At 41.5% G+C, this 23,163-nt stretch overlaps 1 long non-coding RNA gene, 1 other non-coding gene and 1 pseudogene across 2 annotated transcripts; 1 reads left to right on the top strand and 2 right to left on the bottom strand.

The window, feature by feature from the left end:
• The first annotated feature begins 1,001 nt into the window (after nt 1-1,001).
• Nucleotides 1,002-22,431, top strand: LOC149753781 (uncharacterized). The gene is made up of 2 exons (XR_016400233.1): nt 1,002-1,377; nt 22,266-22,431. It is a non-coding gene; the product is annotated as an uncharacterized LOC149753781 (long non-coding RNA).
• On the bottom strand, nt 2,257-2,926 carry LOC149753783 (uncharacterized; annotated as a pseudogene).
• Nucleotides 11,542-11,648, bottom strand: LOC149753782 (small nucleolar RNA R71). The gene has a single exon (XR_016409284.1). It is a non-coding gene; the product is annotated as a small nucleolar RNA R71 (small nucleolar RNA).
• Nucleotides 22,432-23,163: the final 732 nt, after the last annotated feature.

Below are 23,163 nucleotides of genomic sequence, written 5' to 3'. Positions count from 1 at the left end.
CGGATCTGGTGGTATCCGGCACGGAGATCAAGTTTGCTGAAGTAGTCCGCACCAGCAAGCTCATCCAACAGCTCCTCTATGACTGGAATCGGATACCGATCCTTAACGGTGATCGCGTTAAGTGCCCGGTAGTCGACGCAGAATCGCCACGTCCCATCCTTCTTATGTACCAGCAGCACCGGCGACGAATATGAGCTTCTACTGGGCTGAATGATGCCGCTCTCCAACATCTCTCGTACCATCTTTGAGATCTCCTCCTTCTGAACATGCGGGTAGCGGTAAGGCCTCACATTCGCCGGTTCTGCTCCCGGTACAATCTCTATGTGATGATTGTGCTCCCTCTCGGGTGGAAGACCATAAGGCTCCTCAAATAAATCTGCGAACCCCTAGAGCAGCCAAATCAGTAGGTATACCTGCCTCCGTCGTGGTCTCCGTCGACATAGGTAAGAGCTGCATCAAGTAGCTATGCGCGCCGGATCCGGGCAAGCCGACTAGGGGCTGAAGTGCAGCCCTTGGGCTTGGCCGAATGCCATCCAATCTAACTCGCCGTCCGCTCCATCTGAAAGTCATCCACATCTCGGTGAAGTCGAATGTAACCGGGCCAAGCCTCTGATAGTATGCGTGCAGAGGGCTAAGCATGAATTTCAGAAAATTTTATGCGGAAAGAACGGGTTAAACATTTTAACCCATAACATGCTTGATATTTTAGATATTTTAACTCTGATACCAGTCGAAGACAATCTTCAACTGCACATCACATGTGGCACGGGCTCAGTCCCAATACATAGGGTGACACCCGCACGTGCCTATCAAAGCACTCATCATATGAGCCCCCGAGTGGAGAGCCACGCTTCGTCACACGATCACACGTGAGAGTTCCCGGGAATCAGATAGTCTCCACTAATCCTTTGCTTTGACACCAAATATCACAAAGCCCTTAGATCCTGAGGATTGTGTGATTCGAATAAATATGCATAAATCACAACTTCTTGTGATTTGAAGATTGAGATCATATGTCAACCGTAAAAGAGATCAGGTCTCTTACCTTTAGAAGGGGGTTCCTTCAAGGATGCTTCGCAGCCGCACAAGCGTCCGGCCTCGATGACTCGTCCACGCGATGCTCCGGAATGATCAACTTCTTGGGAAGTGCTAGCTCGCAGGGAGGCAGAAGGTTGGCTGAAATGGAGAAGGAAGAAGATGGACCTTCACAGCTCAAGAACTCCTTCTTGGGCTTTCACCTTCAAAGCTACTCTCTCCTCTCACTCTCTTTCTCTGGTGCTCTTGATCCTTTTTTTTTTGTGTAGAGAAGAAGGAAGATGGGTGGCCTATTTATAGGCCAAGAAGAAGGTGAGGTGTCCCTATGAGGTGTCCTGTGAGGTGTCCTGCCAGGACACATGTCACACATGCAAGAAAAAGATGTGTCCTGCTCCGCCACGTGTCACGCATGCAAAGGGGTGAGGTGGCCTGGAGGGCGATGTCATGCATGACCTCATGAGGCAGATGAGGTCATGGATGACATCAGGAGGAGTGTGAGGTGTCCAGGCCCGCCACATGTCACACATGCAAGTAAAAGAGGTGTCCTGCTCCGCCACGTGTCACTCATGCAAAAGGATGACGTGGCCTGGAGGGCGATCGGGATGTGGGTCCCACATACAGTATGCGGGTCCCACCTTAAGCAGGCGTGGGTCCCACATACAGTATGTGGGTCCCACATATGCAGGACGTGGGTCCCACATACAGTATGTGGGTCCCACATGGGCAAGAAGTCCAAGTCCGATTTGACTCAAGCCAAATCTAATTTGGTTGGAGGCAAATTGAGTCTAATCAGTGGTCCAATCACCAATTAACTTTTCCAAGCAACAATTGCTTAGGGCAATCAATCAATCACATTGACTATTTTACCTCTAGACGATTCTCAATCGTCAATCAGCTATTTGATCATTCCAGAAACTTCTAAGCGTGTGACCTCCACTACAGGAAAACCAACCTATCCCGACGCATTTTTCGACCTTTAGCGACGCTTATAAGCGTTGGCTAAAGTTCAGCCGACGCTTCTAAAAGCGTCACCAAAGCATTGGTGATACCTGCGTGGAAAAAGTTTTTCCCGACGCTTTGGGAAAGCGTTGTGAAAGGTAGGTTTTTAGCGACGCTTTCTAGCGATGCTTAAAAGCGTCGCTAAAAGCTTCAAAGCCGATGCTTATAAGCGTCGGCTTTAGCCTTCAATTATTAAAAAAAATTATTTTCTTCACTGGGGACCGAGTGTAGGCGAGAGGGAAGACCACCAGATTGAGCAGCGAAAAAATGCCCTGAAATGGAATCAGGAATTCTAGACTTTATCGAAAGCAAGAAGAGGAATTAAAGAAAAAGAAACAAATAGAATCTAATACTTACATAAGAGTTGTCCTGCAGCCGGAATTGAAGCTCGTCATTCTCCTTGGCTAATTCATCGCAAGACTCCATGGCTCTCTCAAGATCCCGTTCATACAGAGAGCACTCCTTCTCCAATTTGGCGCAGTGATTCACCAAATCAGCATATCCCGACGCCACCATCTCCTACTCCTCGATGCACCTCCTCAACCCCTGGGCATTCATGGTCGCCTCTGCCTACCCACATCAAAATCAAAACTTCCCCATAAAAAACCAAACCCTAGAAACCCAGGAACAAGAAGAAGCCGCAAAAGATCAAAGAACCTGCACCTTATATTGCTCTACACGCTTCTCGGCCTCCTTGAGGCGCTCCTCAAGGACGAAGATCTGATCTTGGAGGCGGCGGCGGGCGTCTTTGGAAGCAAGGACCTTGAGGCGGAGGTTCTTGTCAGAGATTGGGAGGCCGAGCGAGTTCTCAATGGATTCACGGATGTACTCGTCGGTCTCTGGATCCATGGTCTCTTGGCCAAGAAAACGTATAAACCCTAGAAATCCTAAATATTTGGCTACAGTCATGAAGTATGGAACCTCGGAAGCCCGAGGAAGAGGGAGAAAGGCAGATCGAGAGAGAACCCTAACCTGGAGTCATCTTTCCTCCTCCTCGCTTGCCTGGAGTCATCTGAACGCGATGGATTGTCGGCGCTGTAGGGAGGAGAGGAGAGGATCGAGAGGGTTATAAGAGCTAGAAAAGAAGGGAGAGGTGATGCCGAACTCGTAGAGCTTCATCTTCGTCTTCCCCCTCACCATCTTCCCTCCTACTTTTCCTCCTCTTCACCTGGAGTCATCTTTCCTCCAGATTGGGGTTCGAGATGGAGGTGAGAGAGGGGGGGAGGCGGTGGATTGTCGGCGCCGTATGGAGGAGGAGAGGAGAGGAGAGGGTTATAACAGCTAGGGCATCTCGATGGGAGGCTGATATTTGAGGGAATTTGGCCTCCGACGATGCTTATAAGCGTCGTCGTAGGCCCAACCATTAACGACGCTTTTTAAGCGTCGTTGATTTCCAAGCTTTACCGACGCTTTTTAAAAGCGTCGGCAAGGTTCGGCGGTGGAGGGGGATTTCCCGACGCTTCTCCCTAGCGTCGGGAAAAAAGCGTCGGGAAATCACCATTTTCCTGTAGTGCTCACAGGTTCGAGCCTAAGCCGGTAGTACAAGAACACTTCCTGCACTAATCGAAGTAACCATCTAGCAATGGGACCCGACGACCGGATAGGCCGAATAGATGCAAAGCAACATTCTAGAACCTATGGACCATGGTTACCGCATAATTCATCCTCTTGACCAGAAAATGCCCAGGGTGGGTTCAGAGTCTGTCTACCCTGAAACGATCCATCCGGAAATATGTTTCAATTCAATAAGTCAAGTGATAGAGATTTGACTTTTCCTGGCCAGGGTACTACTTAATTGAAAACACAAGGCATTCACTCTTATTCCTAAGGGAGGTCAATCCCATCTTGATTTGCAATTGACTACCACAAGTACTTGACTGGACCTAGAAACCTTCCGTCGCTGGATTAGAAATCCAGGTAGTCTGGCACCAAAGTACAGTGAGTTGCTTGCAAGCCACCGGTTGCAATCTTAGGTCTAAAGGATACATATACCCATATCCACTCGGAACAACTCTTGATAAGAGAGAGTCCGTCAATTGGTCACGTTCAGTGAACGTACACTACCATTCACCTGTATACCATACTAGTATCTCTATACTCTTTGGTTTGGAAGACAACCAACAAATATGATACACAATGACTTACGCCCGATAATACTATCGTCCTATTAATAGTATATCATACGGTCTTGAACTTTTAAGGACCTGTGTGACAAAATCATATTTCATTACACAAAGCAGTCCTAAGGACTTCATCACATCGGAGTTTGTGAAGATGTTCTGGTGATGAATAAATACCATGTTATTTATAATTGATTCAAATACATTTACAATCAACAATTGATTGGATTTAGAACATAATTCCCAACAACTCCCACTTGACCTAAAGCCAATCAGTACAGTATCGTATACCCATCTTCAAGTAATGATGGTCAAACTCCTTTACACTGAGGGCCTTAGTGAAGGGGTCGGCTAAGTTATCCTTTCCGTTAATCTTTGGAAGATCAACGTCACCTCGTTCTACTATCTCACGAACAAGGTGATACCGGCACAGAATGTGCTTGGTGTGTTGGTGTGCCTTTGGTTCTTTAGCTTGAGCGATGGCCCCGGTGCTATCACAGTATAGTGGGACTGGTCCATCAGCGGAGGGTGCAACTCCGAGCTTAGCAATGAACTTTCGTAACCAGACAGCTTCTTTGGCGGCATCAGATGCAGCAATGTATTCAGCCTCGCATACAGAGTCTGCCACGGTATGCTGCTTGGAACTTTTCCAGCACACGGCCCCACCTAACAGGGTAAACACATAACCAGACACAGACTTGCTATCATCTCGGTCTGATTGAAAACTTGAATCGGTATAACCGACAAGTCTCAACTCAGTATCTCCATAAACAAGCCACTTATCCTTAGTATTTCTCAAATACTTGAGGATAGTCTTTACAACTTTCCAGTGGCTCTCTCCTGGGTCAGATTGGTACCTACTCACTACTCCTAGTGAATACGCCACATCTGGTCTAGTACATGTCATAGCATACATAATAGATCCCACAGCAGAGGCATATGGAATTCTACTCATACGCTCTCTTTCTTGGGGAGTTGTCGGGCAATCTCCTTTAGAAAGAGTGATTCCATGACCTATCGGAAGATAGCCTTTCTTGGAATTTTCCATGCTGAATCGTTTCAGCACAGTATTTATGTACGTGGACTGGGATAACCTAAGCAACCTTTTAGACCTATCCCTATAGATCTTCATCCCTAGGATGTAGGATGCATCTCCCAGATCTTTCATGGAGAACTGTGATGACAGCCAGATCTTTATTCCCTGTAGTGCAGGAATGTCATTCCCTATTAAAAGAATATCATCCACATACAGTACAAGAAACATCACTACTGAACTATTTACCCACTTATATATGCAAGGTTCCTCTCCGTTCCTAACGAAGCCATACGTCTTGATCACCGTATCAAAGCGTATGTTCCAATTCTGAGAAGCCTGCTTCAGTCCGTATAAGGACTTCTGAAGCTTGCATACCTTAGATTTATCTGCAGAAATAAAATCTTCAGGCTGTATCATATACACCTGCTCCTCTAAATCTCCATTCAGAAAAGCGGTTTTAACATCCATCTGCCAAATCTCTAAGTCCAGATGTGCAGCTATCGCAAGCATGATCCGAATGGATTTCAGCATTGCCACAGGAAAAAATGTCTCGTCATAGTCTATGCCATAACGTTGGCGAAATTCCTTGGCAACCAGACGGGCTTTGTAGGTTTCCACATTTCCGTCTGCGCCTCTCTTCCTCTTGAAAATCCATTTACACCCAATGGGTTTGATTCCTTCAGGTGGGTCAACCAATGTCCATACATCATTGACCTCAATGGACTCCAATTCGGATTTCATGGCATTAAACCATTTCTCAGAATCAGACCTTTGCATAGCATCCATGTATGTGACGGGATCCTCTGTGTTCTCATCGAGACCAACCGGTTCGCCGTCCTGGACCAGAAAACCATAGTATCTGTCCGGCTGATGCGGTACTCTACCGGATCGCCTCACGGATGTTTCTATAATGGATTCTGGATCTGATCTAATCAAATCCGATTCTGTAGTCTGTACTGGTTCTTCTATATGTTGAACTTCCTTAAGTGCAACATCAGAGTTGTTCGCTCCTTCACCAAGGAACTCCTTCTCAAGGAAAACAGCCCTATTACAGACAAACAACTTTTGCGTATCAGTATTATAGAAGTAATACCCTAAGGTTTCTTTTGGATATCCGACGAAGAAACAATTATCAGATTTGGATTCCAGCTTATCTGCTTTCAAACGTTTGACATAGGCCTTACACCCCCAAACTCTTAGGTGAGTGATCACTGGCTTACGCCCAGTCCACATCTCATGTGGTGTTTTAATTACAGATTTACTAGGAACCTTATTTAAGATATAGCAGGCAGATTCTAGAGCATATCCCCAAAAGGATAAAGGCAGGCTAGCGAAACCCATCATGGACCGGACCATGTCTAACAGAGTCATGTTCCTCCTTTCAGATACACCGTTATGTTGAGGTGTTCCAGGAGCGGTCCACTGAGACAGAATCCCATTCTCTTCCAGATAAGTCAAGAAATCACTGGAGAGATATTCCCCTCCTCGATCAGATCGAAGAATTTTAATATACTTTCCAGTTTGTTTCTCTACTTCATTACGGTATAATTTGAACATTTCAAAAGACTCGGACTTATGCCTCATAAGAAACACATGCCCGTACCTAGACAGGTCGTCTATAAACATAATGAAATAGCTGTACCCTCCTCTGGCACTTGTACTCATAGGTCCACATACATCCGTATGTACGAGTTCTAGAATATCTATGACTCTCTCACCTTTTCCAGTAAAGGGTGATTTGGTCATTTTACCAAGAAGACAAGACTCACAAGTTGAAAATGATTCAAGATCATTAATATTCAGAATACCCAACTTGGCCAACTTGTTGATCCTGTTCTTGTTAATATGTCCTAGCCGGCAATGCCATAGGTAGGTATCAGAGACATTATCTATCCTGGGTCGCTTACTTGATGTGTACATTACACTAACAGGATGTGATATTGTGTAAATGCCATTTATTAATTGTCCATCAACCATAATAACACCATTCATAATGATATTACAAGAACGATTCTTTATTGATATTTCATAACCGTTTTGGGCTAAAAGCCCTATAGAAATGATGTTCATTAAGAACGACGGACAAAAGTGACAGTCACTTAAGGCGATTACTTGAGAATTGAAAACTAACTTAAGATCTCCCAATGCTAGAACTGGAACAGTCCTTCCATCTCCAACATTCAGGAACCTCTCATTATCCTCAAATCTCTTATTGACATGCAGTCCCTGTAATGAATTGCAAATATTATAAGGACTTCCGGTATCCAATACCCAAATCAATTTATCACATATGGAGAAATTACAAGGAGTTATCATATAAGTACCTTGCCCAGCAACTGTTTGCTCATTTCTCCTAGGCCTGTTTGGATCAAGGGTGGCTACATACAGAGGACAGTTCCTTTTCCAGTGTCCCAGTTTCTGACAGTGGTAGCACACCGCCTTTCTAGGGTCAGCCCACTTTCTTATCATCTGACAAGATGTCCCGACACTTAGCACCTTTCTCTTCCTTTTATTTTTATTTTTAATTTTATTTTTGTTTTTCCCTTTCCCAAAGGGACGACGTCCTGCCCCACCACCAACCACATTAACCGGCCCTTTCCTGAGCTGGTTATCCTTCTCAAAGTTCTGCAACAACCCCAAAAGACCATGGAAGTTGAGTACAGGCTTTGTCATTCTATAATGAGTGAGGAATGGTCGGTAGGAATCAGGCAGGGAATTCAAAATCGCGTCCTTTCCCAATTGTTCATGCAGGAAAAAGCCGAGTTTGCTCAGGCGCTCTATCAACTCGATCATGTACAGTACATGGTCCGTAACAGAGGCCCCTTCCCTGAGTTTGGCGTTGAAGATACAGCAACTGGTACTATACCTTTTATCGTCATCAGGGACGCCAAACGATTCATTCAACACTTGAATGATCTCGTTCGGCTGAGCACTCTCGAATCTCCGCGAGAATTCGTCGCTCATTGCCGCTAGCATAATGCACCGGTGATGAGAGTACAAAAGTGAAATTTTCATATTATCTTAATTAGTATTATAGCTAATCTTTATTAATAAAATTAATTAATTAATGCTTTATCTGTGTCTGAGTGCATGTAATTCAAAAGACCCTATAATGCTGGATTTTAGCCCAATGCCCGGTAGTTCGAGCTCAACAAATCCTTAGCGTCTCATCTGAGCCTCACGTCGCCCGTCATCCGCATGCAATCCATATCACTGTAACCACATGTTTCAGCTAGCACAAATGCCCGCATCGTGGAGCTTCCTAGCATCATCAAAACCATCCATGTGGCTTTCCAAGCATCATGGCATCTCCTCCATGGAACCTAAATCAAACCCATGGAACCTAAATCAAACCCAAGGGACCTAAGCCAAACCGGCTCTTCAATTCAAGCCACATCTCATTCATGGTTTCGGATTCCCCTGTTTCAAGAATATTCAGCTGCATTCCTTTCTTCCCATCATTCATCTATACTCAAAACATCAACGGCAGCAAAGGAAAGAAGCCAAACCGTTTGCATTCCACTTCAGCAATCCCCCATCCGCTCGAGCACGCATCCGTGAACGTCCATGGCAGCATGAAACCAAGACGTTTCCCCTGTTTCCTCCCAGCTCATCCACGCGTTCCAGCAGACAAATCCTTAGCGATTCGACTTCTTTCATCCCGTATCTCAAGCAACCACGGATCGTTTCCAAGCCACGAAGTCTTGCATTCAAATCTAACATCAATGTCTACAGTTGCTCAAATTCTGCAACGTTCCCAGCCGAGGAGTCCCAAGCCATGTCTCTTTCGCTCCCAGTTCCTAAGCGTCCACAACGCATCCTTCGGTCTTCCCAGCCACACTGCTGAAGGTGTCTATAAAAGGAACTCAAGAGAGAGGAGCAAGGGCCATCTGGTGGAGGTAGAACCAGCCGACGGGAGGGGGGAAGAAAAGAGAGGATCTTACCAGCCGGCCGGATCCATCCAAGTCTGAGCGGCATCCGGTGGAGGCAAGAGGAGGACACGGAGCAAGGGGGTTGATCCACGGAACAAGCCGGAGGAGGCAGGAGGGAAGCACCGAAGCACATCTGCACCTCTTCTTTCGATTTTCCCAGCCGGCCAAGGGATCGAGGGTCTTCCATTCCGGTGGAGACCAAAGGATCCGACAGAAGAAGAGGAGGCCAGCGTGCGACGGAAGATCCAGGGAGGCCATTCCGGTGGAGGAGAAGAAGCCACGGAGGGGAGGAAGCAGTCGGGCTTGGGAGGAGGAGAGGTCATCCGGTGGAAGAAAGGGAAGAAGCAAGAAACAGAGTGCTCTGTTTCTGAATAAAAAGGAAAAAGGGTTTATGTTTATTTTAACTTATTCGTTGCTAATCTTTTTTATAAAATTGCTTCCATCTCATATGAGTAGCTAAATATCTTTTAGCTAAGGCTAAGGAAAAGCCTAGCATTTTATTCATGTATTTCAATTAATCATCAATGGGTTTTTAATGTTTTTGATTTGATTTATGGTGCAGTAAATCTATAGAAATTATTCCAAACTCATATATTTTTTTGATTTGTTATTTTCCTCGGGTATAACAGATGCTTAGAGATCCCTGTAGTTTAAAATAGAATTATTGTAAAGCTGCCCATAAAACTAAATCTATTTTATTATGATGATTTTAAGAAAAGCATGATGAAGTGCTAGGCTGAATCCTGATGCCTTAGTTATATTCTTGTTAATTCTAATATTATTTAGCCTTTAGTTTTTTGTTCATTGTCAAATCCCTGTGGATTCGATCTCGGACTCACCGAGAATATTACTTTGCTACACCCTATACTTGAGATATCCTACGTTTAATTTCTCTTTTAAAAAAGAGCAAGATTAAAATCGTAGCAAGTTTTTGGCGCCGTTGCCGGGGATTTGCAACGTGCGAACGAGAACAAGGCTGAAATTTTCAATTCTTTATTTCTAGTTCTTCAATTTTTCTTTATTTTTAACACAGTTGAAATTTCAAATCTTTTCAAATTCAAGGGTGACACAAGCAGGACCAATAACGAGGAAGATTAAGATCACATTTTTGGATTTCCGGAGTGAACGAACTCCGGCCGTGAGTATTTAAATTAATTTTCCTGTTTTGTTCATACTAGTCCTATTTTTCCTAGATTAGAATTTTATTCTTGTTAAAAAAAAATAAATAAATAAATAAAAAGAAGAAAAAAAATTTAGCTAGTTTGCTTGATCAACTATTCAACTGCAATTTAATGTCATGACATAAAGTGATAAAAATCTTCTTGATTGTTGCATATAGTATAAAGCATTTGCATAAAATAATCTAAGGGCTGAACCCATTAAAAAGATAAGGTCGGAATTTCATCACTCGTCCTTAGCCCAAAAATCATCCAAGTGCATAAATATCCTAAGCCTAATTAAAATCAACTAGACGTTGGCTCCTAAGGATATTCGAGCTCAATAGGACGAAGACCACCGAAAGTTGCACCAATTTCGCTCTGTTATCTGGTCGATGTCTAGGCAAGCTTTGTCCCTTTAAGTGATTAAAGGGAGACAGTTTCTGTTCGAGGAAAGTGGGTTTTAAGTGGGACCTTTGCTACATGCATCGTGACCCCTCCACTTACCTGGGAGCTTACCTGGTCGACTAAGGTTAATAGACCGGATTGGAGGCTTAGGTGTCCTCTTCAACCCAGTTAGGAGCTGTCTAGAATTTTTAGGAAAACCTTAGAAATTGTTGAGTGATGCATGTTCTAATTAAACTTTTGTTTTACTGTATTAGGGTGTTTGTGTAAAAAAAAAAAAAAATAATAATAATAATAAATAAAAATAATAATAATAATAAAAAAAATAATAATAAAATTTAAAAAAAATTTAGTATATGCTGTTGTGGGAGAGAGATAAAACGAATAGATTATTTCGAGTTGAATCAAAAGATAAAAATTTAATTATTCAAAATTCAAATAATCAAATGGAAGATAATGGTAGTAATCAGGGAGATAATGAATTTCAAGATGATTTACCTACTAGAACGCTTCATGATTATCTACAACCCACTAGGACCAGTACCCCATCTTGTATGGTCATTCCTACTGCTGCGGGAGTTTTTGACATGAAACCAGGAATAATCCAATTACTCCCAAAGTTTCACGGACTTGATTCTGAAAGTCCCTATTTGCATCTTAAAGAATTTGATGAAGTATGTTCAACACTTCATTTCAATGATGTCACTGAAGAGGTAGTTAAGCTTAAGTTATTTCCTTTTTCTTTAAAAGAAAAAGCTAAATCATGGTTACACTCCTTAAGGCCTAGGACCATAGCTACTTGGCAAGAAATGACAAGAGAATTTTTAAAGAAATTCTTCCTAACACATAAAACAAACACACTTAGAAGAAATATCATGAACTTTGCACAAAAAGATGGAGAAACATTTTTTCATTGTTGGGAAAGATTCAAGGACCTTCTACTTGCTTGCCCACATCATGGATATGAAATTTGGAGGGTCATTAGTTTCTTTTATGATGGTTTGTCCTCCAATATGAGACAATTTGTAGAAATGATGTGTAATGGTGAATTCATGAGTAAGGAACCAAATGAAGCCTGGGATTATTTTGATCTTTTAGCAGAAAATGCACAAGCTTGGGATACAACAGATAAAAATGAAAAATCAAAAATAGCACCTAATGCAAAAGGAGGAATATATCTTATTAAAGATGATAATGATGTCAATGTAAAAATTGCTAATTTGACTAGGAAGGTTGAAGCCATGGAATTAAGCAAAGCCAATATAGGAAAAGCACAAACTATTGTTGAAAGTATATGTGGAATTTGCGAGAGTAATGCACATGTAACCAAGGATTGTCCTACAATCCCTGCTTTTCAAGAAGTGTTGCATGATCAAGCAAATTTCACCAATACTTATAAAAGACCATTTCCAGAAATATATAATCCTAGTTGGCGAAACCATCCTAATTTTAGCTGGAGACATGGACCCACTGCCAATGAATCTCAAGGGAATTCTGTTCCTACTCCTTATGTGCCACCACATAGGAAATTCCTTGAAGATACTTTGCAAACCTTCATGCAAGGGCAGACTCAAATAAATCAGAATACAATGCAATCACTCCAAGAACTTAAAAATTCTATAGGTAGAATTGAGGCTCAACTTAATGTTAGGGAAAGAGGGACATTTCCAGCCCAACCTCAATCTAACCCAAAGGGTCAACATGAGGTCCATGAAGCAAGTTCATCCCAACCTAAATTTGAGCAAGTTAAGTCTGTCACAACCCTTCGGAGCGGAAAAATAATTAACAAAGAAATTCCAACGAAGGATGACAGACCTGAAAAATCCATTGAGAAAAGGGATGAAAATAATACTGAACAAGATGATCCAATACCTCATCATAAAATAGATGCTCCATTCCCTCAGCGTTTGCTTGCAGCTAAAAAAGGAGTACCTGATCAAGAAATTTTGGATATCTTTAAACAAGTAAAGATTAATATTCCTCTATTAGATGCCATTAAGCAGATCCCATCTTATGCCAAATTTTTAAAAGATCTTTGTACCATAAAGCGAAAGCTTTATGTACAAAAGAAAGCTTTTCTAACTGAACAGGTGAGTGCTATTCTCAAACACAACACCCCACCTAAGTATAAAGATCCTGGTTGTCCTACCATATCTTGTATCATAGGAAACTTCAGGATACAACGAGCCCTTCTTGATTTAGATGCAAGTGTTAACTTACTGCCTTATTCAGTTTATGAACAGTTAGGACTTGGTGAATTAAAACCCACCAAGGTTACTCTCCAACTTGCCGATCGATCTATAAAGATACCAAGAGAAATAGTCGAGGATGTACTTGTCCAAATTGATAAATTCTACTTTCCAGTCGACTTCATAGTATTAGATACCCAGCCTGTCATGAACTGTACCACTCCAATACCTGTCATTCTAGGCCGCCCATTTCTAGCTACTTCCAATGCTTTGATTAACTGTCGAAATGGAATAATAAAAATGTCATTCGGGAATATGACTATGATTTTAATATATTTAACATTTGTAAACAACCCGATAATGATAACAAAAATGATGAAATTCATGGAGTTAATCTGATCGACTCCATTGTAGAGGATGCTCTTGTCCCATCTCTTTCTTCTGATCCTTTAGAAACATGCCTAACTCATTTCGGAAATACAGATATCAACCAAAACTTAGAGAAATCAGTGCTATATTAGATTCAGCTCCTTTGTTGGATACAGATAGGTGGAAATCTCGTTTTGAAGAATTGCCCACACGCAACAATAGTCCTCTACCATCTAGTGTTCAAGCACCTAAACTTGAGCTAAAGCCTTTGCCATTTGAGCTCAAGTACGCATACCTTGGTCAAGAAGAGACTTTTCCTGTGATCATATCATCCCAACTCGAACAAAGTCAAGAACTAAAATTATTGGAAATTCTCAAAGAGCATAAGGGAGCAATAGGGTGGACAATTGCTGATATCAAGGGAATTAGTCCCTCAATTTGCACTCATAGAATCCACTTAGAAGCTGATGCCAAACCTTCTCGTCAACCTCAACGTCGATTAAACCCAAACATGAAGGATGTGGTTAGAGCAGAAGTTCTGAAACTTCTGGATGCGGGTATGATCTAGCCAATTTCAGATAGTAAATGGGTAAGTCCAACCCAAGTGGTCCCGAAAAAATCTGGTGTTACTGTAGTCAAAAATGCTAACAATGAATTAGTTCCAACTAGGGTCCCCACTAGTTGGCGTGTATGCATTGACTATAGGAAACTTAATTCTGTCACTAGGAAGGATCATTTTCCTCTACCTTTTATTGATCAAATTTTAGAAAGGTTAGCAGGTCATAAATATTATTGCTTTCTAGATGGCTATTCAGGTTACAACCAAATTGCAATTGATCCTGAAGATCAGGAAAAGACCACTTTTACATGTCCTTTTGGCACATTTGCTTACAAGAGAATGCCTTTTGGATTATGTAATGCTCCTGCAACCTTCCAAAGATGCATGCTCAGTATTTTCTCCGACATGGTTGAGCGCTTTTTGGAAGTCTTCATGGATGATTTTTCAGTTTTTGGCTCATCTTTTGAAAATTGTGTGGACCATTTAAGACTAGTCTTCATTCGGTGTGAGGAGAAGAATCTAATCTTAAACTGGAAAAAGTGCCATTTCATGGTAACTAGGGGAATTGTTCTCGGGCATGTCATTTCATCTGAAGGAATTGAAGTAGACAAGGCTAAAATTGACTTAATTGCTAACTTACCCAACCCAAAAACTATCAAAGATATACGCTCATTTTTGGGTCATGCAGGATTTTATAGGAGATTCAGTAAAGATTTTAGCTCAATATCTAAACCCTTATGTAATCTCCTTCAAAAGGAAACCCAATTTGTATGGTCTGAAGAATGTCAAAAAGCTTTTGATAAACTCAAAAGCTTGCTGACCTCTGCTCCCATCATGCAACCACCTGACTGGTCACTTCCTTTTGAAATTATGTGTGATGCCAGTGAATATGCAGTTGGGGTAGTTCTAGGGCAAAGAAAAGAAAGAAAGCCTTATGTTATCTACTATGCAAGTAAGACTTTAAATAGTGCACAAAAGAATTACACCACTACGGAAAATGAACTACTTGCCGTAGTATTTGCACTAGACAAATTTAGGTCTTACTTGATTGGATCCAAAATCATTATCTACACTGACCACGCTGCCCTTAAGTACCTTCTTTCAAAAAAGGATGCTAAGGCGCGTTTGCTTAGGTGGATCCTTCTGCTCCAAGAATTTTTTCTAGAAATAAGAGATAAAAAGGGGGTAGAAAATGTAGTAGCTGATCACTTGTCCCGTCTGACTCTTTTAGATTCCTTAGACAATTCACCCATAAAAGACACTTTCCCTGATGAGCAACTGTTTGAGATCACATCTTCACCCTGGTTTGCAGACATTGCAAATTTTTTAGTCACAGGTGAACTACCAAGTCATTGGAATAAACAAGACAAAAGAAAATTTTTGACTGAAATAAAAAAATTTTTCTGGGATGATCCTTATCTTTTCAAATACTGCCCAGACCAAATTATTAAGAGATGTGTACCTAATGACGAATTTATTAGTGTCATTTCCTTTTGTCATTCTGAAGCTTGCGGTGGTCATTTCTCTGGTAAGAAAACGGCTGCAAAAATTTTACAGTGCAGTTTCTATTGGCCCACCTTGTTTAAAGATTCCCATAACTTTTGCAAAGCTTGCGAGCGTTGTCAAAAGTTAGGTGGGATAACTCGTAGGAATATGATGCCTCTCAACCCAATTTTAATTATCGAAATATTTGATTGTTGGGGAATAGATTTTATGGGCCCATTTCCTCCTTCATTCGGAAATTTGTACATCTTAGTAGCTGTGGATTATGTCTCCAAATGGATTGAGGCAATTCCTTGCAAACATAATGACTACAAAACTGTTCTAAAATTTTTAAAGAAAAACATTCTTTCCAGATTTGGAATGCCTCGAGCCATCATCAGTGATGGGGGTTCACACTTCTGTAATAAGCCTTTTGAGGCTTTAATGCGAAAATATGGGATCACCCATAAAGTCGCCACCCCTTATCATCCACAGACAAGTGGATAAGTTGAAGTATCCAATCGATCAATTAAGAATATTCTGGAAAAAACGGTTAACCCAAATCGCAAAGACTGGTCTTTGCGTTTAACTGATGCACTTTGGGCTTATCGTACTGCTTTTAAAAGTCCAATTGGAATGTCTCCGTACCGTCTTATTTTTGGTAAACCGTGTCACTTGCCTGTGGAATTGGAGCATAGGGCATACTGGGCTATTAAGAGATTTAATTTTGATATGGATAAGGCTAGTTCACTACGCAAACTTCAACTTAATGAACTAGAGGAAATCAGGAATGAAGCATATGAGAATGCTCGAATTTATAAGAATAAAATGAAAGTCTTTCATGATAGAAATATTATGAGAAAAATATTTGAGCCTTCCCAGAAAGTTCTATTGTATAATTCAAGACTTCATTTATTTCCAGAAAAATTGAGATCTAGGTGGACTGGCCCATTTATAGTTAAAACTGTTTATCCGTATGGAACCGTTGAGATAGAGAATCCAAACACCGGTAATATTTTTAAAGTAAATGGCCAACGTTTGAAGTTATTTTTGGACAACTTTACCCCAGAAATTGAATCGACCAATCTGGGAGATCCTGTTTATCAGGATTGATCTCTATATCTGCTAGAGATCCTTTGTTTGTACATAATTTTTCTTTCTTTCATATGACAATTGGTGAGCAACAACAGTGTGCAGTCATTCTATCAGGTAAATTCTAACCTTCAGCCTTATTATCCTTCATACTATCATATTTAATGCATTCATGTTGAAACATTGGGGACAATGTTGAATTTAAGTTGGGGGGAGAGATTGCTATATTTTTTTTATATATCATACCAATTGTCATATATTTCAAATTTCAAAAAAAAAATAAAAAAAAATAATAATAAAAAAAATAAAAAAATATATATATATATAATAATACAAAAATATAATAATAATAGTAATAATAATAACAAACATATATTTTGTTGCATTTAATTACCACTATATTTTTCAAAGAAATAAACATATGCAGCTATTAAGGCAAGGAGCATATTATGACTTATCAGAGACCTATTATTAGATCCCCACACAAGTATTCAATGATAATAGGAAAGCCTCAGGAGTTCACTTGTGTTACCTATTTATTTGTTGACCTTATTCGCAAAAGAAGTACGAGTGTCCTTGTCTTAAAGTCCATGTTTTGGTTTTCACATAAAGATAGAGTTTGAAATTCCCGGCTAAATCACCTGGGTGCCTTATGTTCTGACCTTGGTTGACCTATAGTCACAATACAGTCACGTTACATATGTGTATATATATATATATATATATATATATATATAAAAAGAGAGAGAAATAATACAGTTTGTCTTCATTGAGTAACCGGGCCTCTTGCCTACAAAGCAGCGAGTGTTCGCGTAAAAAGGTGAAAATGACTGAAATAAGTGACTAGTCTGGCCTCGTGGCGTAGTCTGGTTCGAGTAATTAAGTCCGAGGGGTGTTTCACCTAATGCCTTGAGCCAACTGGATCAAGAGTCATTGACCCAAAGCTCGTTACATGGACCTTACTAGAGCCTAATGGAGTTGGACTGTTGTAGTCACTATGTGAAAAAAAATATAAAAATAAAAAATAAAAAATAAAAATAAATTAAACATGAGTAAGTTAGTTAAACTTAACCCAAGTGATGTGTGGATGACTGGTTTGACTCCATTGTTTTAGAACTCTGTGTACCTGGGATGTCTAGTTGGGATTGATAGCTTCATTTTTATATGCGAACCATTCTGGATAAATAACATGTGATATTCGGAAAATTTTGTGGATCGGGAGCTAACAAATGGTAGTTAATACTTGTGAATTTGAGTAGTGCACCTAGAACTCAAAGGGTACCCAATTGTGGTGGAGGTATAGGTATTCTGAGACGTCACATTTACATTTGCCTTAAGAGTTGCTATGTTTTAAAGTATCTTCTAACTTAAAAATGATGTTTGTGGGTAACATCACTGCAAACCCTCACGAGACAACACTCGTCCACTAGGGTAACCTAGGGGTTTAACGGCTTGTTGCACGTGCTAAGTGCAATCGTAATGCTCTACGAAAGTGAGTCTTTATTTTAATTCATGCATATTGATATATATATATATATTAATAAAATAAACAATACTTTTGCACCCTCATTTTATCATTTTCACACTAAATTGCTAGAGACTAGCAATAAGCTAGTTGGGGGGTGTGATGAGAGTACAAAAGTAAAATTTTCATATTATCTTAATGAGTATTATAGCTAATCTTTATTAATAAAATTAATTAATTAATGCTTTATCTGTGTCTGAGTGCATGTAATTCAAAAGACCCTATAATGCTGGATTTTAGCCCAATGCCCGGTAGTTCGAGCTCAACAAATCCTTAGCGTCTCATCTGAGCCTCATGTCGCCCGTCATCCGCATGCAATCCATATCACTGTAACCACATGTTTCAGCTAGCACAAATGCCCCCATCGTGGAGCTTCCTAGCATCATCAAAACCATCCATGTGGCTTTCCAAGCATCATGGCATCTCCTCCATGGAACCTAAATCAAACCCATGGAACCTAAATCAAACCCAAGGGACCTAAGCCAAACCGGCTCTTCAATTCAAGCCACATCTCATTCATGGTTTCGGATTCCCCTGTTTCAAGAATATTCAGCTGCATTCCTTTCTTCCCATCATTCATCTATACTCAAAACATCAACGGCAGCAAAGGAAAGAAGCCAAACCGTTTGCATTCCACTTCAGCAATCCCCCATCCGCTCGAGCACGCATCCGTGAACGTCCATGGCAGCATGAAACCAAGACGTTTCCCCTGTTTCCTCCCAGCTCATCCACGCGTTCCAGCAGACAAATCCTTAGCGATTCGACTTCCTTCATCCCGTATCTCAAGCAACCACGGATCATTTCCAAGCCACGAAGTCTTGCATTCAAATCTAACATCAATGTCTACAGTTGCTCAAATTCTGCAACGTTCCCAGCCGAGGAGTCCCAAGCCATGTCTCTTTCGCTCCCAGTTCCTAAGCGTCCACAACGCATCCTTCGGTCTTCCCAGCCACACTGCTGAAGGTGTCTATAAAAGGAACTCAAGAGAGAGGAGCAAGGGCCATCTGGTGGAGGTAGAACCAGCCGACGGGAGGGGGGAAGAAAAGAGAGGATCTTACCAGCCGGCTGGATCCATCCAAGTCTGAGCGGCATCCGGTGGAGGCAAGAGGAGGACACGGAGCAAGGGGGTTGATCCACGGAACAAGCCGGAGGAGGCAGGAGGGAAGCACCGAAGCACATCTGCACCTCTTCTTCCGATTTTCCCAGCCGGCCAAGGGATCGGGGGTCTTCCATTCCGGTGGAGACCAAAGGATCCGACAGAAGAAGAGGAGGCCAGCGTGCGACGGAAGATCCAGGGAGGCCATTCCGGTGGAGGAGAAGAAGCCACGGAGGGGAGGAAGCAGTCGGGCTTGGGAGGAGGAGAGGTCATCCGGTGGAAGAAAGGGAAGAAGCAAGAAACAGAGTGCTCTGTTTCTGAATAAAAAGGAAAAAGGGTTTATGTTTATTTTAACTTATTCGTTGCTAATCTTTTTTATAAAATTGCTTCCATCTCATATGAGTAGCTAAATATCTTTTAGCTAAGGCTAAGGAAAAGCCTAGCATTTTATTCATGTATTTCAATTAATCATCAATGGGGTTTTAATGTTTTTGATTTGATTTATGGTGCAGTAAATCTATAGAAATTATTCCAAACTCATATATTTTTTTGATTTGTTATTTTCCTCGGGTATAACAGATGCTTAGAGATCCCTGTAGTTTAAAATAGAATTACTGTAAAGCTGCCCATAAAACTAAATCTATTTTATTATGATGATTTTAAGAAAAGCATGATGAAGTGCTAGGCTGAATCCTGATGCCTTAGTTATATTCTTGTTAATTCTAATATTATTTAGCCTTTAGTTTTTTGTTCACTGTCAAATCCCTGTGGATTCGATCTCGGACTCACCGAGAATATTACTTTGCTACACCCTATACTTGGGATATCCTACGTTTAATTTCTCTTTTAAAAAAGAGCAAGATTAAAATCGTAGCAACCGGACAGTGATCCGATCACTCGTCCATTTCTGGTAAGCGTCACGGGCTGCTACCCGTGCATTAGCAGGAGGCAATTCAGGTGCCGGATTAGTAATTATATACATGGTCCTCTCGTGTTCTAGGACGATCTTAAGCTTTCTAAGCCAGATTGAAAAGTTGGGACCGGTCAACTTATCATTATCTAACAATGACCTAAGTGACAATTGAGTGGCCATTTCTGCAAAGAATGACAACAAAGCCTAATCAGTAAATGAATCAATATAATCAAGAAATTTGGATTTTAGTCCAAAGATCCTCCCACCATTTTGTACGAATCAATAGCCTCTACTTTAATCCGAAGAATTACTCCTAATTCTTTAGTGGGTACCGGAATCCACATAGACTACAGATGGGCCTGAGTGTGTCTCGGCTAACCCATATGTTTCTAAGGGTAGGTTCATAACCAATTGCTTCACCAAACAACTCCCAGTATTATCCTTTTGCCACAGGCCACTTCAGCAGGTGTGTGTCACCTCCACTGAAAAACCTGGTCAGGTTCAACCATCAACTTGCTGCAATAAGTTTATCACATTAATAGATGACCAAGCCCGAGTGTGTCTCGGCTCACCTGACCACCTATTTAATGGATGCAACCGATTCAACATTAATTGAGTAACAATCCCAATAGCCGATGAGCACCAGGCGTGTATCGCCTCCAATGATCATAAACATATTGGACTCATTATCATTTCAACGCAATGGGAGGCTATGACACGGTCATCTTCCATTAACCGCACCATTTTTAAGAACTTGATAATTTAGAGGATTTGTATGAAACACGAAAAGCTGACTAACCTTGATCCTCCCACTGACTTCTTCAAATCAGAGGTTAATAAGAACAGGTTTGAGTCAGTGCACCTAAATCGGTCCGACCGATTTTCTTACAGGCATGGGTCAATTAGAGTCAATCAGAGATCTGATCAAAAGAGATTCACCAAGATGGCCAGGTAAGTGAGATCAGCAGAAGGGTATGCCATTAACTTGACTGGACCGAAACCCAGCAAGTAGCTCCCAATTAAAAATCTACTGATAACAGTTGCCTTAGACACCAACTGGTTCATCAATTTCAATTCAATCAATATCAAAACTCAGTGCTCAACCGCGGAGCCCAAATCAACATCCATTTGGTCTTATCAAGAGACATGAACTTGATCAACTACAACTATTGCAAAGATCAAGAGTTACCTTGATCGAATCCGAAGTAAACATTTTAAATTAGATTTGACCAGTTATTGTTCTATATTTTGATTTTGACCATTGGGTCTAACCCAACCAGATTTGATTAGATAACCCATTATCCCCATGATTTATGCAATGTCTTAGATGTTTAAATCACATTTAAAATCTAAGATCTACATCAATACTTAATTCACAATTAAGTGTATTGCATTATTCATGTCTTATCTTGGTTTTGCATGCATTACAACTTTGAATCATTAAAACCCCTTTTAATGTTCAAGTTAAATGGTTTCCACATGCATACAAACATGTCTATTCATCATATGAATAACATCATAAAATAATATAATCAGTTTACATCATATGTAAAAGATCACATTTTGCATAGATATTTGATATCACAAAGAACCTGGACGAGCTCTGATACCACTGATAGTATGCGTGCAGAGGGCTAAGCATGAATTTCAGAAAATTTTATGCGGAAAGAACGGGTTAAACATTTTAACCCATAACATGCTTGATATTTTACATATTTTAACTCTGATACCAGTCGAAGACAATCTTCAACTGCACATCACATGTGGCATGGGCTCAGTCCCAATACATAGGGTGACACCCGCACGTGCCTATCAAAGCACTCATCATATGAGCCCCCGGGTGGAGAGCCACGCTTCGTCACACGGTCACGCGTGAGAGTTTCCGGGAATCGGATAGTCTCCACTAATCCTTTGCTTTGACACCAAATATCACAAAGCCCTCAGATCCCGAGGATTGTGTGATTCGAATAAATATGCATAAATCACAACTTCTTGTGATTTGAAGATTGAGATCATATCTCAACCGTAAAAGAGATCAGGTCTCTTACCTTTAGAAGGGGGTTCCTTCAAGGATGCTTCGCAGCCGCACAAGCGTCCGGCCTCGATGACTCGTCCACGCGAAGCTCCGGAATGATCAACTTCCCGGGGAGTGCTAGCTCGCAGGGAGGCAGAAGGTTGGCTGAAATGGAGAAGGAAGAAGATGGACCTTCACAGCTCAAGAACTCCTTCTTGGGCTTTCACCTTCAAAGCTACTCTCTCCTCTCACTCTCTTTCTCTGGTGCTCTTGATCCTTTTTTTTTTTGTGTAGAGAAGAAGGAAGAGGGGTGGCCTATTTATAGGCCAAGAAGAAGGTGAGGTGTCCCTATGAGGTGTCCTGTGAGGTGTCCTGCCAGGACACATGTCACACATGCAAGAAAAAGATGTGTCCTGCTCCGCCACGTGTCACGCATGCAAAGGGGTGAGGTGGCCTGGAGGGCGATGTCATGCATGACCTCATGAGGCAGATGAGGTCATGGATGACATCAGGAGGAGTGTGAGGTGTCCAGGCCCGCCACATGTCACACATGCAAGCAAAAGAGGTGTCCTGCTCCGCCACGTGTCACTCATGCAAAAGGATGACGTGGCCTGGAGGGCGATCGGGATGTGGGTCCCACATACAGTATGCAGGTCCCACCTTAAGCAGGCGTGGGTCCCACATACAGTATGTGGGTCCCACATATGCAGGACGTGGGTCCCACATACAGTATGTGGGTCCCACATAGGCAGGACGTGGGTCCCACATACAGTATGTGGGTCCCACATGGGCAAGAAGTCCAAGTCCGATTTGACTCAAGCCAAATCTAATTTGGTTGGGGGCAAATTGAGTCTAATCAGTGGTCCAATCACCAATTAACTTTTCCAAGCAACAATTGCTTAGGGCAATCAATCAATCACATTGACTATTTTACCTCTAGACGATTCTCAATCATCAATCAGCTATTTGATCAATCCAGAAACTTCTAAGCATGTGACCTCACAGGTTCGAGCCTAAGCCGGTAGTACAAGAACACTTCCTGCACTAATCGAAGTAACCATCTAGCAATGGGACCCGACGACCGGATAGGCCGAATAGATGCAAAGCAACATTCTAGAACCTATGGACCATGGTTACCGCATAATTCATCCTCTTGACCAGAAAATGCCCAGGGTGGATTCAGAGTCTGTCTACCCTGAAACGATCCATCCGGAAATATGTTTCAATTCAATAAGTCAAG

The sequence above is a fragment of the Phoenix dactylifera genome, chromosome 4 (genome assembly GCF_051530095.1).
Source record: "Phoenix dactylifera cultivar Ajwa chromosome 4, Ajwa_hap1_PhDact_Kaust_v1.1, whole genome shotgun sequence".
Classification (NCBI taxonomy): Eukaryota; Viridiplantae; Streptophyta; class Magnoliopsida; order Arecales; family Arecaceae; genus Phoenix; species Phoenix dactylifera.
Note: the sequence above shows the minus strand (reverse complement) of the source record. Positions and strands in the feature narration are given on the sequence as shown.